The sequence below is a fragment of the Jaculus jaculus genome, chromosome 9, assembly GCF_020740685.1.
Source record: "Jaculus jaculus isolate mJacJac1 chromosome 9, mJacJac1.mat.Y.cur, whole genome shotgun sequence".
NCBI lineage: Eukaryota > Metazoa > Chordata > Mammalia > Rodentia > Dipodidae > Jaculus > Jaculus jaculus.
In genome coordinates, this window is record NC_059110.1 from 5,758,321 (window position 1) to 5,770,986 (window position 12,666).

A 12,666-nucleotide genomic window follows, 5' to 3' on the forward strand; every position below is an offset into this window, starting at 1 on the left:
TGGTGGGAATGATAATTTATACAGAAAATGCATCAATGCACACTTGAGATAATTCTGATAGTACTTTGGTGAAAATAATCTAAAACAGTAGGATAGGAAGAAAGGGGGATGGAGTAGGAGCTACTTTATAATAGACCACACTATAAATAATCAACCTCACCTGCTCTGGAGATCCAGTGGCCTTTAGCAATACCTACTAGAACTATTTCATGCTATTTAGTGAACTATGCTTTAATCATGAGTGGAGAGTTGGCTTAAATGAAACCAAAATAAATAGGTCACTTAAGAACAGAGAGATGTAAGTTTGTATACATCAGTAGTTCATGGCAAGCTGGACGTGGTAGCACAGCCCTGCCCTATAATTCTAACACTTGTGAGACTGAGGGAAGAGCATAGAAAGTTCTAGGGCAGCATAGACCACAGAGAAATACCTTGTCTCAACAACAAAAAAAAAAGTTTGTAACCAGAACTGTTTTATTTAACTTTTTCAATACTTTCAAAAGAAGGAGAAAACTTTCCATGTGTGAACAATTCTGTCTCTCATATAGTCAAATACCAAACAGAATGGATCAGATTCTAGAGCTGTATTGGGAGCCCACAAGCATAGGAAGACTAATGTTAGGTGAGTTTTGTAAAAATATTCTACACTTAAAAAATTGAAAGCTGGGCATGGTGTTGCATGCCTTTAATCCCAGCACTCAGGAGGCAGAGGTGTTAGGTGGATCACCATGAGTTCAAGGCCACCTTGAGACTACATAGTGAATTCCAGGTCAGCCTGGGCTAGAGTGAGACCCTACTTCGAAAACACCCCCAAGGTTGATATTCTATAATTTTTAGAGCAGATTAAGCCTGGCCAAACAAATTGCATAGAACAGACTTCCTGTATTGCCCACAGGGTTTTGTCCACAACTCACACCATGCATATGTAAGGCACATCATTGGAAGTTGGTAAAGCAGTATGTGATGTATCATTGCTAACAGAAGACCATATCTAGATCATTCTGTGGATTTTGAGAAAAGCACAATGACATATATCATTGCCATAGCATACAGAATTGTTTCAAGTGTCTAAAATCCCCCATATCCCACATTCTTTCCTGTGCCTCTTTCTGTGGAGTCCCTGACAACCCTTGATCAACTTGTTACCTGTGTAGTTTTGCTTTTTCCTATTATCTCTTAGAGTCATAAAGTAAGTATAACCTTTTAGGCTGGCTTCCTTCATTCATACATTTTACACTTATACATACTATAAATTTGAGTTTCCTTGGTCTTTTTGTGATTTTATAGCTTACTTTTATTGTGATATCACTTTATTGTAAGGGTATACACTTTGTATATTCAGTCATTGAAGGCATCTTGATTACCTCCAAGATTTGCTAACTGTGAACTTTCTGTAAGCATCCTGCAGCCATACACAGGCTCTTATATGTTATATAGGTTTTAATATGAGTAAATATGAATACTATTTGTGGGTCATATGATAAATGCAGGTTTAACTTAATAAGACTCTTACAAACTAGGACAAGGGAGATGGCTGTGTCAGTGAAATTCTTCCCACACAAGCATAAGATCCTGAGTCTTGATCTCCAAAACCCATATAAAAACTGGGCTAGGTAATGTGCAGCCATAATCCCAGCACAGGGGAGGTGGGCACAAACAATCCCCTTGTCTCCCAGCTACCTCCTCTAGTTGAATCAGTGAGCTCCAGGTTCAGTGAGAAAGTCTATCTCCAAAAATTAATGTAGAGCTCTTTTCTACCTTACAAGATAGCGGGTTTTCACCGAGAAAGGCCGAGAAAGCAGACACTCAGGAGAAGAAACCTGCAGTTAAGAAGGCAGATGCTGTTGGCAAGGCTCCAAAGGGTGAGCCTGAGGTTACAAATTCAAAGAAGGGGAACGCCCTGCAGCCAGACCCGGTCCTGGTGAGCAGAATTGGCAGGTTCTCCCAATCAGTAGTGTGTTCCAGAAAGGCTCTGTACAAGAGGAAGTACTCAACTGCCAAATCCACGGTTGACACAGGGCCTGGAGGCACACTTCTTTAATCCCAGCTCTCGGGAGGCAGAGGTAGGAGGATTGCCGTGAGTTCAAGGCCTACCTGAGACTACATAGTTAATTCCAGGTCATCCTGAGCTAGAGTGAGGCCCTACCTCAAAAAACCAAAAAATTAAAATAATATAAATCCAAGGTTGAAAAGAAAACAAAAAAGGAAAAGGTTCTTGCTACGGTCACAAAACCCATTGGTGGTGACAAGAATGGAGGTACCTGGGTGGTTAAGCTTCGCAAAATGCCTAGGTGGTATCCTACTGAAGACGTGCCACAGAAGCTGTTGATTCATGGCAAGAAACCCTTCAGTCATCACAGGAGAAGGCTGCATGCCAGCATCACTCCCGGGACCATCCTGATCATCCTCACAGGACATCACAGAAGCAAGAGAGTGGTCTTCCTGAAACAGCTGGAAAGTGGCTTACTCCTTGCGACAGGACCTCTTTCTCTCAATCGAGTTCCTCTGCATAGAACACAGCAAAAGTTTGTCATTGCCACCTCTACAAATATTGATATCAGCAAAGTTAAAATTCCTAAACACCTCAGTGATGCTTACTTACTTCAAGAGGAAGGAGCTGCAGGAGCCCAAGCACCAGGAAGGTGAGGTCCCTGACACAGAGAAGGAGAAATACCAGATCGCAGATCAGTGCCAAGTGGATCAAAGCTGCTGCTCAGCTCCAGGGCTACCTGTGGCCGGACGGGGTTTGCTCTAACAAATGGATTTTATCCTCACAAATTGGTGTTCTAAATTTCTTACTAAGAACCTAATTAAACAACTGATAAATTTGAAAAAAAAAAAAACACAACAAGGTGGAGAATGATTGAGGAAGAACAACTCTGGCAAGTGACGGCACTGGAAGAATGAGGGGAGAGGAAGACTATGAGAACAGCTAGAGAGGCTGAGGTACAAGGTGTGTGAACAGGGAGGCCAGATTGTCACCCTCCCTGAGGTCACAGCTGAGAAAATGGTTTACTGCGCACAGTACACAGGTTGTTGAGTAGACCCTTTCTGCCATACCACAGAGACTGCAGTAGGAGGTTTTCCTAAGCCATGGCCTAAGAACTTGAAGCCCTGTGTGGAGGGAGGTGCCTTGTCTCTGGGCACAGCTGATGAGGCGGCAAGCACCATCCTCCCGCAGAACACAGAAACACTCCTGTGGACAGGCTACTCCCTACAGACTCACCCACCAGGCACGTGGCTCCAGGATCTTCTTTCCTTTCGAACTCTGATTACTGCTTGTGAATTTATCAAATAGATCAACTGAAGCAAGTCGAAATTATCCTTTGCCTTATAAACAATGTCTAACAAGAAATTTTCTCCAAAGAGAAATTCCCCCTGATTTATTTTCCTTTCCTACCACTTAGTATATCTGAAACGAATGTTACCATTTTTACAACTATTATGTTGTTTTCATCTAGTTAAAAAAAGCAGCAAGTCCATGCTTAATACCTGAATTTTTCTCTTGAAACCAGCTACAGTTAGGTGAAAGGTGCTCTGTTTCCAGGAATTAATATGAGAAATTACTCTGAGGGACCTCATCGAGATAAACAATTGTCTTCAGGTATTTGCTGACTCTTCTCAGAAAGGATATGTGTAACACAGAAACAAAATTGTATTATATATTGATTAGAAAGGTGCTATAAGTTTATAAGCTTAAATTATAGTTCTTATCTCTCATATATTTTTTACATTTTTTGTAGTGCTTGGAATTGAACTTAATGCCTTGTTCACACATGTTAGACAAGTCTTCTGACACTGAGCTATGTGTCTAGCCCTCATTTTTTTCTTTATTTTTCTTTCTTTATTTTCATGATATTTCCTATTAAAATATATAATATATGCCATTTCAGAATTCTAGACTGGAACATACTCTTAAACACTCATAATTAAATATAAAATGAAATCTGAATTTATTTGTCACTATGACATGAAACTACATGGTAATTTTAATTCTGTTAAAATTCAAAAATACAAGAAGCATTTCTGAAGGGGAAGCCAAACCTGTGTGATGTAGCTTGCTGCCTTGGATTTGTAATCAACAGAAGCTGATTTAGCAGTCATTGAATGAATGACTGATCACTTAGGATATTTTGTTTTGGCATGCGTCTTGCATTTAAAGAGCAACAATATTACTTCTTTTTAACTGAACAAGAAAAGCTAAATTACATTTGTCTTCATTTTTCTCATCTAATTTTAAAATAACCCAGTTCATATTTAAGAGGTCCAAATAAGTATAATTGTACAATAACATAGTTATTTAATAGTTTAGATTCAAATAGAGAAGCTCATGTGTAATCCTGTTCAGTTAGGTACATGCTGAAAGTTGATGGGTGTGGGCAAGATAGTACAAAAGTATGGCAACTGAGGAGGGCAGTATTAAGAAAGGAAAAAGAAGAAAAAAAGGTAGGTCTGGTGGTACAGGTCTGTGATACCAGATGCTTGGGACGCTGAGGTGAGAGCCTTACAAATCCAAGCCCTTAGCTGAGCTAAGGGGTAAGTTCAAAGCTAGACTGGGTAACTTAGTGAGAACTCTCAAGAGAAAGAGTGAAAGGAGGGCAAGGGATGTAGCTCAGTGTTAGAGTGCTGCTCAGAATGAGCAAGACCCCTGATAATCCTCAGTATGATAGATAGATGGATGATAGAGCGATAGATGATAGATAGATAGATAGATAGATAGATAGATAGATAGATAGATGATTGATAGATAGATAGACCAAGAAAACCTTACCCCACAGACAACTAAAATAATAAAAACAAATATGGCATCATAAATTATAGAACTGGTTTAATTTTGCTTCATTCCCAGAGGGGGGGAAAAAAAACAATTTTAAATTAAGCTTGCTGTGTTTAGCCTCTGTCTATTTATCTCATCTATTTAATGTTTAAATTAGGCTATGTGATACCACTTAGATTTGGAAGAAAGTATGCTCTTGTAATCTCTGAAATAAAATCTAGAAAATGAGGAGGCTAGCTTTCAGTTGCTGAAATTATAGTATCTGCTGTGTCCTTTCCTGATGTTTCTATTACTAAGAAAATACTAATTTTAGAAAAGCAATGAAAAAGAAAATAAGTACATATTTATGAGGTGAAGATGATTTTACTATTATATAACTATTACGTTTCAACTTGCTTATTTATGAGATTGTTTCTGGAATCCTTTCTAAGACTTTTTTCATGAATCAAAAGGGAACCAGGATTCATTAGTCAGGCTGAGCCAGCCCAGCTTATTTCTGTGTGGTTTATGGATAAGAACCAGCACATTGCCAGCTCTCCAGAAGTACACAGGTGGGCAGGTGAGGACAGAGGGAAGAGCAATCCTTCAGGTTGCATGTGGTCCCCCGCCCCCCGCCCCCCACCCCAGAGGCAGTCCCGTGGTTTCACTAGGCTGCCTACCCAGCTGCTTTCCTGACTGCCTTTCCTGCTGCAGTGCCGGTGGCGGGGCAGGGGCCCTACTGCATCTGCACAGACTCTGGGAATCAGGCTTCTGGGAGAGCTTGGGTGCTGTTGTTAGTGAAGTACCCTTCTCAAAAGCCTTGGATCCTGTTGTCGTGATTACGAAGCGCCCTGTCACCTGCTGCCATCCCAATTTCCTTTGTGTCTGCCCAGGGGGACGCAGAACAAGTAGCACTCCAGTGTGAATAGCAGCTCTCTCAATTTTCCTTGGTTTCAGCTTTGTCATTTAACACTAACTGTGGCTCAGTGTGGTACAGAACTGCCTTGATCTTCTCATTTGTTTTTCTACCACAGGAAAAAATCTAATCAATGAGGTTATCATTAGAGCTTATTTTCTGACCTGAAAAAAAAAAATGACATTTAAGTCCCATTTGGTAATTTCTCCTTAATGTTGAAACATCTAAGCCATCTTAATGATGTTCCAAAGTCTCCCAGACAGTTGCAACCTCAGCAAGTAAATTGCACATTGAGCAGGGAGCACCAGGGACAGCACTGCACTAGAAGTTTGTAGAGCAACAAGACTCCAGGTTGTCAGTGAGTCGGTCCATTACAGCCTGGCCACCTGAGCAGTATCAGGGTCAGTGAAACTTGCTGGTCACTTGGGATTATAAGAGTCTGGGGGAAAACAAGACATGAAATGTAAACTGTCTTTTTCAACAGAGATTTCTTTTTTCTTGACTGATTGTATCTCTCAAGGAAGTTACTTCTTCTAAGGTGATAAGCTTATTGGTATGATTTTCCCCAGAATATTTTTTTAAGCCAGGCATTGGCTCAGGCCTGGGAGTCCCAACAATCAAGGGGATAAAGCCCTACTATTGCTGTGTGATTGGGGGGACGCTGGGTTACATAGTGAGTTCCAGCACAGCCTGGATTACAGTGTGAAACCCTATCTCTAAACCCCAAATAACAATAATTCATATATGCATAATTTTATATATTTTTAATGGTTGAACTACCAGTAGTAATGTCAACTCTCAAATTGCTAATATTGTCATTTATACTTTCTGTCTGAGTTTCTCAAAGAATCAACTTGATTTCTTTGATTTTTATTTGTTGCTTCTCTGATTTCTGTGTCAATATTGAGTATATTACAACCTGTAGAGCAGACATATTCCTGTCGCTTTAAGACTCCAGATCTGAGAAAGATTGTATGTCATATCATATCATAATATAACATTTATCCATATACACATATTTGCCTTATTTTAAGTGGTTTCTCACCATGCTGTCCACCCTGGGCTTGACCTCTTGAGATCGAGTGATCTTTTTCCCTCAGTGCTTTGCAGAGCTGGAACTGTAAGTATGTGATGGCATGTTGAGTTTGAGTTTCTAAATTTGTCAAGAAATATTAAAAAAAAATCCTATAAACACCATATGAGAACCACAGAAACTTAAAACTTTTATTATTGGACACTTTACAAGAAAAGCCCTCCAATCGCTTTTCTAGCTCGCTGATTTATGCCAGGATCTGTGTGCTTTGTACTTTACTTTTTTTTCTTTATTTAGCTTCTCATTTACACATTATCACTGAGTTGAGGTTTTCTTTTCTAATCCTGGCTCTGTTGTTATACATTTCCCTCAGGCTTTGCTCCCTTCCCTTGCTTGACTTCCTTTGCTTTAATTATGTCTCTTTTAATCACTCTATTTTATTTCTGTGACTATTGTTTAAGAGGGTTTCTATTGTTGTATATTTAGATTTATTAATATTTCCTTTTGAATTTTTCCCTCTGGCACTAGTTCTCTCTAGTGTATTTTTTTAATCTCACAAATTATAGTTTTCAATTCTAACATTTGATTTTAACAATCATTTTCTGTGTCTCAGCTTACTGAACTATCTACCATTCATTATAAAGTTCCCTTCATGTCCACATTAGTTTCTTTTCTCGCCACTGTAACCAAATGCATGAAGTAAAGCAATTTAAGTGAGGAAGGGCTTGTTTTGGCTCCCAGTCCAGAGAAGCACCATTCATCATGGTGGGAAGGGCAGGGCAGCCGGAGCAGCTTAATCTTTAGCACTGGCCAGGAGGCAGAGAAGGGGGACTGCCATGCCACAGCTCTTCTTTCATTTCTCTCATGTAGCCCAGGACCATAGCCAAAGGGAATGAACTGCTTGTATTCAGAGTGAATCTTTCCCCTCAGTTAATGCTCCCAGGAACCTCTCCACAGACACAGCCAAAGGTATTGCCCACCTTAGATGTTTCTTAATCTAAGCTCATTCACATCTTTTCCTGTATCAGCCCTACCTGAATGTCTGCCCATTTATTTTCACCTGATTATGAGATTCCTTACCTTACTCTTAATTTTGTATTGAATGTCAAGCACTACTTACCTCGCTGAATGGTGGATATGTCCTCCTTTTAAACCGTCTTTGAGATTTCTTCCCTTGGTGGGAACTGGCATATAACCAGCATTTCATTGTTGCCTACAGCCTGTCCAGGTTTTTCTTTGAACACTTAACTTAGGCCAGCAGCCAATATTTTGCTGAGCACTCAATTGGCACCATCAACATTTCTCATCCTCCCTTACTGGTTATCCTGTTGCAATGTTTTCTCCTCTGGGTTCGGTGTGACCATCTCCTCAGTTTGGGACATGCTTTTGGCTTGGGCTGGATTGCCCTCCTTGATTCCCAGCCTGGGAGTGCTAAAGACAGAGCAGCTGAAGGCATTTCAGGACTTAACATGTCTATTTTACCTCTTTTTCTCTTCTCCCTTCTGCCTTTCCTCTTCTCTCCTTACATTTTCTCTCCTCTCCTCTTCTCTTCCTCCTCTTCCTCCTTCTTTCTCTTCCTCTCCCTTTCTCCTCTCTTCCTCTCGTCTCTCCCTTCTCACTCCCCTCTGTTTTCCTTTCTCCCAGTCTCCCCCTCTCTCTTCTCTTCTTGCAGTATCTCTTTTCTCCTCTCTCTCTCTCACCCAATCAGATAACACTTTTTCAATACCCAAAACCAAAATCTTGGAAACCATTGCTATATTTGCCAAAAAGAAATGTTAGTGGACTACAACCTATACTTGAAAGAAAAATAGGCCATTTTACCAAAATATGGGAAGTTTATTAACCCACTTTTCTCAGTAAAATAAAGAGGCACTAGAGACAGAATTTAAGCCATAAAACTAATAAATTTATAATGAGATGTTTTCTTTTCTTTGTTTTAACTGTAGTATACTTAACAGCACACATACTTCTCCAACTAGTATTTTGATTATCTTAACTCCTAAAACAAACAAGGTTAGTAATGAAATGAAAGTTATGGCTGAATGTTATCACGACAATAGATATAAAATTCTGAGATGTTAGGAATGCTCACTTTGTGTGTATGAGTGTACATGCACACCTATTAGGTTTATTCCAGATATACCTACTTATATTTACATAGAATAACAAATTTATGTACAAAAATAATGTATTCAAAAGAAAAAAATATGATCTCAATAGATGCCAGGAAGAGCATTTAATATAATTTCATGTTTACTCATGGAGAATAACTTGTCAAAATATGATTGATAGGAAATTGTCTTAATCTTATAAAATATTTATTAAAAATCTGAATGAGCTATGACAAAATTCTCAAGACCCCTTTAGGATGGAAAAACTGATAGTAGTGTCCAATGTAACTAATAAAGAAGTGTTAATAAGGCTAGAAAAAGAACAAAAGTTTACATGATTGTACAGAAAGAAGTGAGCTGCTGCCACTCACAGCTGAAATAAGTGGCCATTCCAGCAAAGGGACATAAAGACAAGCATGCGGAATTAGAAGGGAATCTCTAAGCATTATGGACAAAACCCCACGTGCAGAAAACATGCTAACAGCATACAGAAAATATGATTTTTTTCTGTTACATTTTAAAATTTCATGCATCGAACGTGTATTGAATTTTGGAATAATCCAAGAAAAGATGAATAAGACAGTTGTCAATGGCCTGACAAAGCCTCAGGTACAGGTCAAATAAAGCCTCCTCCATTGATGGAAAGCTGCACCTTGAATTACATGCAATCAGTGTTTTGTTATCCAGGGCAGAATGCATGCTGAAGACAAGCTGCAATCAGCAATTTGACTCCATTATCTCTGTCTTTGGAAACCTTGCATACTTATTGCTTTGGTCTGCTTGCTCCCTCTCACTTGCAAATGTCCTGTAGTTTTCTTAATTTCTTTACTTTCAACCAGGAAGTTCCCCAAGCCTCCACCAGGGCAGCTCTGTGTATAGCAGGCATGGTCTGCGATGACCTGTTTCACTGTTCTAAGAAAAGGCACTGATTTATCTATTTTCATAGCAGTAAGCAGGCAGGGCAAAAAGAGTTGTGGGGTGAGGAAGCATTTTGTTGTATTCTGAGAGACAGCAAGCTCTTTCCCTCTCCAAGGCTGATGGGGAAGATCTTGGAACCTGCAGCTTTGAGAGGAGCAGTGAGGCAACTTTCTAGCCAGGTTTCTGAACAGCTCCCCTGGCTTTAGAGCCTAAGTATGGTCCTTACAAAAATGTATCTTTCTGTGCCTGTTTTGTGAGTTTGTTTGAAATTTCAGCAGAACAGTCAACTTGAGATCCATATCAGGACTGATTATTACAAATGCACCTTGTTAAAGTCTTCCCCACCCCCTGTTGTGCTTAAGCAATTACTGAAAGAACAGGAAAAACAAAAAAGCTCTTCTTGCCCGTAAACGCAGCACTGAAGTTTCCACAAGCCTGATCCATTCTCAGCCATGCAGCAGGAAGGAACTGTGCAGAGAGGACTAGGAAACCACCGTGCTTTGGAGCACGTTCCTTCACTGGGCATTTGCAGAACCAGTGTTCCAGGACTTGGGCTGCTTCAGGGACCTGTACAGGAATACAGGACATCTGGTGGAGACAAGCATCAAAAAGAGACTCATTGCCTTCTGAGCCTCAGGGTAATGAGGTGCCAGGGCCTCTGCTTCCCTGGGGGTGGGGCCCGTGATGGACTGGGAGCTCGGCTTGGCTCATTTTCTCTAGCACTGAGCACCACACTCTGGATAATTACACTAATAACTAGTTAGATGTCACATGCTTTTATCTTATTCATATAATGTAATATATTCAGAAGTGCATCTGTTGAAAATAAATTTACATTAGGAATTAAAATAATGCCTCCAAATCACCAGTGTGCTAGTTCACTAAGTAAAAACTGATTCGTAAGAGGAAAGAAACAGAGGAATCTCTGACTGCAGTCTCTGCAGACAACATGAGACTGCACACTGGAGACCATCCCTCTCTATGCAGATGTGACACGTGTCTAATACTGGGAGTGCTTCCAGAAAGGGCTGTGCGCTATACTCTTCCAAAACACCTCAGTCTTGTTTGACATAGTGCTGAGCACACTTCCACCTGGCAGTGTGTGGACTGCGTGCATATGGGCGGCTCCTCCAAACTACTCCCCTCGTAGACTGCACTTCGATTCACGAGAGAGGGTGCAGATGGCTGAGCTGGCACAGAGACAGGCCGCACCCACCATCCTGAGTCATGGCTGTGGCAAAGGTGTCTGAGCGGGAATGGACAGACCAGGATTCTAACAGCTTTATGAGATGGGTTCCTTTTCTTGGTTCATTTATGGACAGAAACTCTACAGTAGTTTTCCTTGGTCATGTTTCGTAATGAGCATTTTTTGATATGTTGAGTTCAGTAGCAGAAGCTTGATATTAATGCCTCAACATCTCTAGATAACATTTAAGTTTAACAGAATGCCAAGTATTTATTTTGCATGTCTTACAATATTATTATTCTCAAATGCCTGTCTTATTCACATAGTTATACACACAGCCTCACAGTTATTTCAAAAAGTTAATGTAAGCCGGGCGTGGTGGCGCATGCCTTTAATCCCAGCACTTGGGAGGCAGAGGTAGGAGGATCACTGTGAGTTCAAGGCCACCCTGAGACTCCATAGTGAACTCCAGGTCAGCCTGGGCTAGAGTGAAACCTTACCTCGAAAAACCAAAAAAAAAAAAAAAAAAAAAAAAGTTAATGTACACAATCATCTGGTATCATATATGCACTAAGCTGATATTCAGAAAAATGTGTGCTGTTTGATTATGTACAGGCAGTTTTGAAAGATTGCTTCAGGTTTCAGGGTACTTCAGCTGGCCTGCCACTTCCTTTTCTGTTATTCTTACTGTATCTGGCAACCAAGATAATGGTACAGCCTTCCTGATCCCATAAGAAACTTAGGAGACTGGCAGCCACTCTGGTATCAAATAAGCAACCAGATGTGACAACTCTGGCTGCCTTCTATTCACCCATGGCTCTGCAAAGTCACAGAGCAAAGCTATACAAAGCTAGAAAATCCATGTGAGGCTCACCTTGAATCCAGCCATATATAAATTGATCCCAAGGATGTAATTTCAAACATTAATAATCTTGTCTCTCAGGTTGTCTTACGCTATCTAAGTTGTTCTCCTAGAAGGAAATCAGAAATAACGTACATATGTTAGGAAGGAGAAAATGTAGCAATGAAAAAAAGAAGAGTAGATGCTTGTACTGATAAGAAGTGTTAGTATTGCTATCATTGTTCAAAAGGTCATTTGCCAGGTCCAGTAGTATACAACTGTAATCCCAGCACTCAGGAGGCTGAGGTCAATTCAAGGTCAGCCTGGGCTACATAGGTAGACTCTGTCTCAAAGCAAGCAGGCAAACAAACATCTAACAAATCATTGTCTTGTTTTTATTAAATTCTGCAGTTCAAGCCCATGCACTTCTCAATAGTTACTTACACTTATAAACCTTAGCTTTCATGTTTAGTTGTTTACAGTGGGGAAGATATAATTTGTACTTTGGTTTAAAGGCTAGGAAAGGAAAAACTGAATGGTGTCTCATGCCCCTAAATTTTTGTGTTTTGCTTGGAAAATAAAGCCAGAGCATAGATTTCTGAAATCAATAGATAAGCACTCTTTGGGGAATTAGAAGCCGAAGATGGCCATTAATAACATTTAAAGAGTTGTCATGATTATTGGATTTGGTAAAAGTGTCATCAATTTAGTCTCCATGTCTGTGTCACACAGCTCTTCATAACACAAAGCCGTGTAGGGAAAGCCTTGTTTGCGTCTGGAGGAGTTGTTGAGGAAGTTTTTCCTGTCTGGCACACTTCTTGGCAAATAGTGAATTATTATTTGCTGAGTCAGTTAATTTATGGGAGAGTCAGAGCCCGTGTCTTTAATCACTGGTCCTTCTCAGT

The 12,666-nt window shown here is 40.1% G+C and overlaps 1 protein-coding gene and 1 pseudogene across 4 annotated transcripts in view; both read left to right on the top strand.

Moving 5' to 3' along the window:
* The window catches only part of Prkn (parkin RBR E3 ubiquitin protein ligase), a 1,150,905-nt gene that overhangs the window by 274,253 nt on the left and 863,986 nt on the right, over positions 1-12,666 (top strand). The gene's annotated exons all lie outside the window — the stretch shown is intronic.
* LOC105944727 lies at positions 238-2,841 on the top strand (annotated as a pseudogene).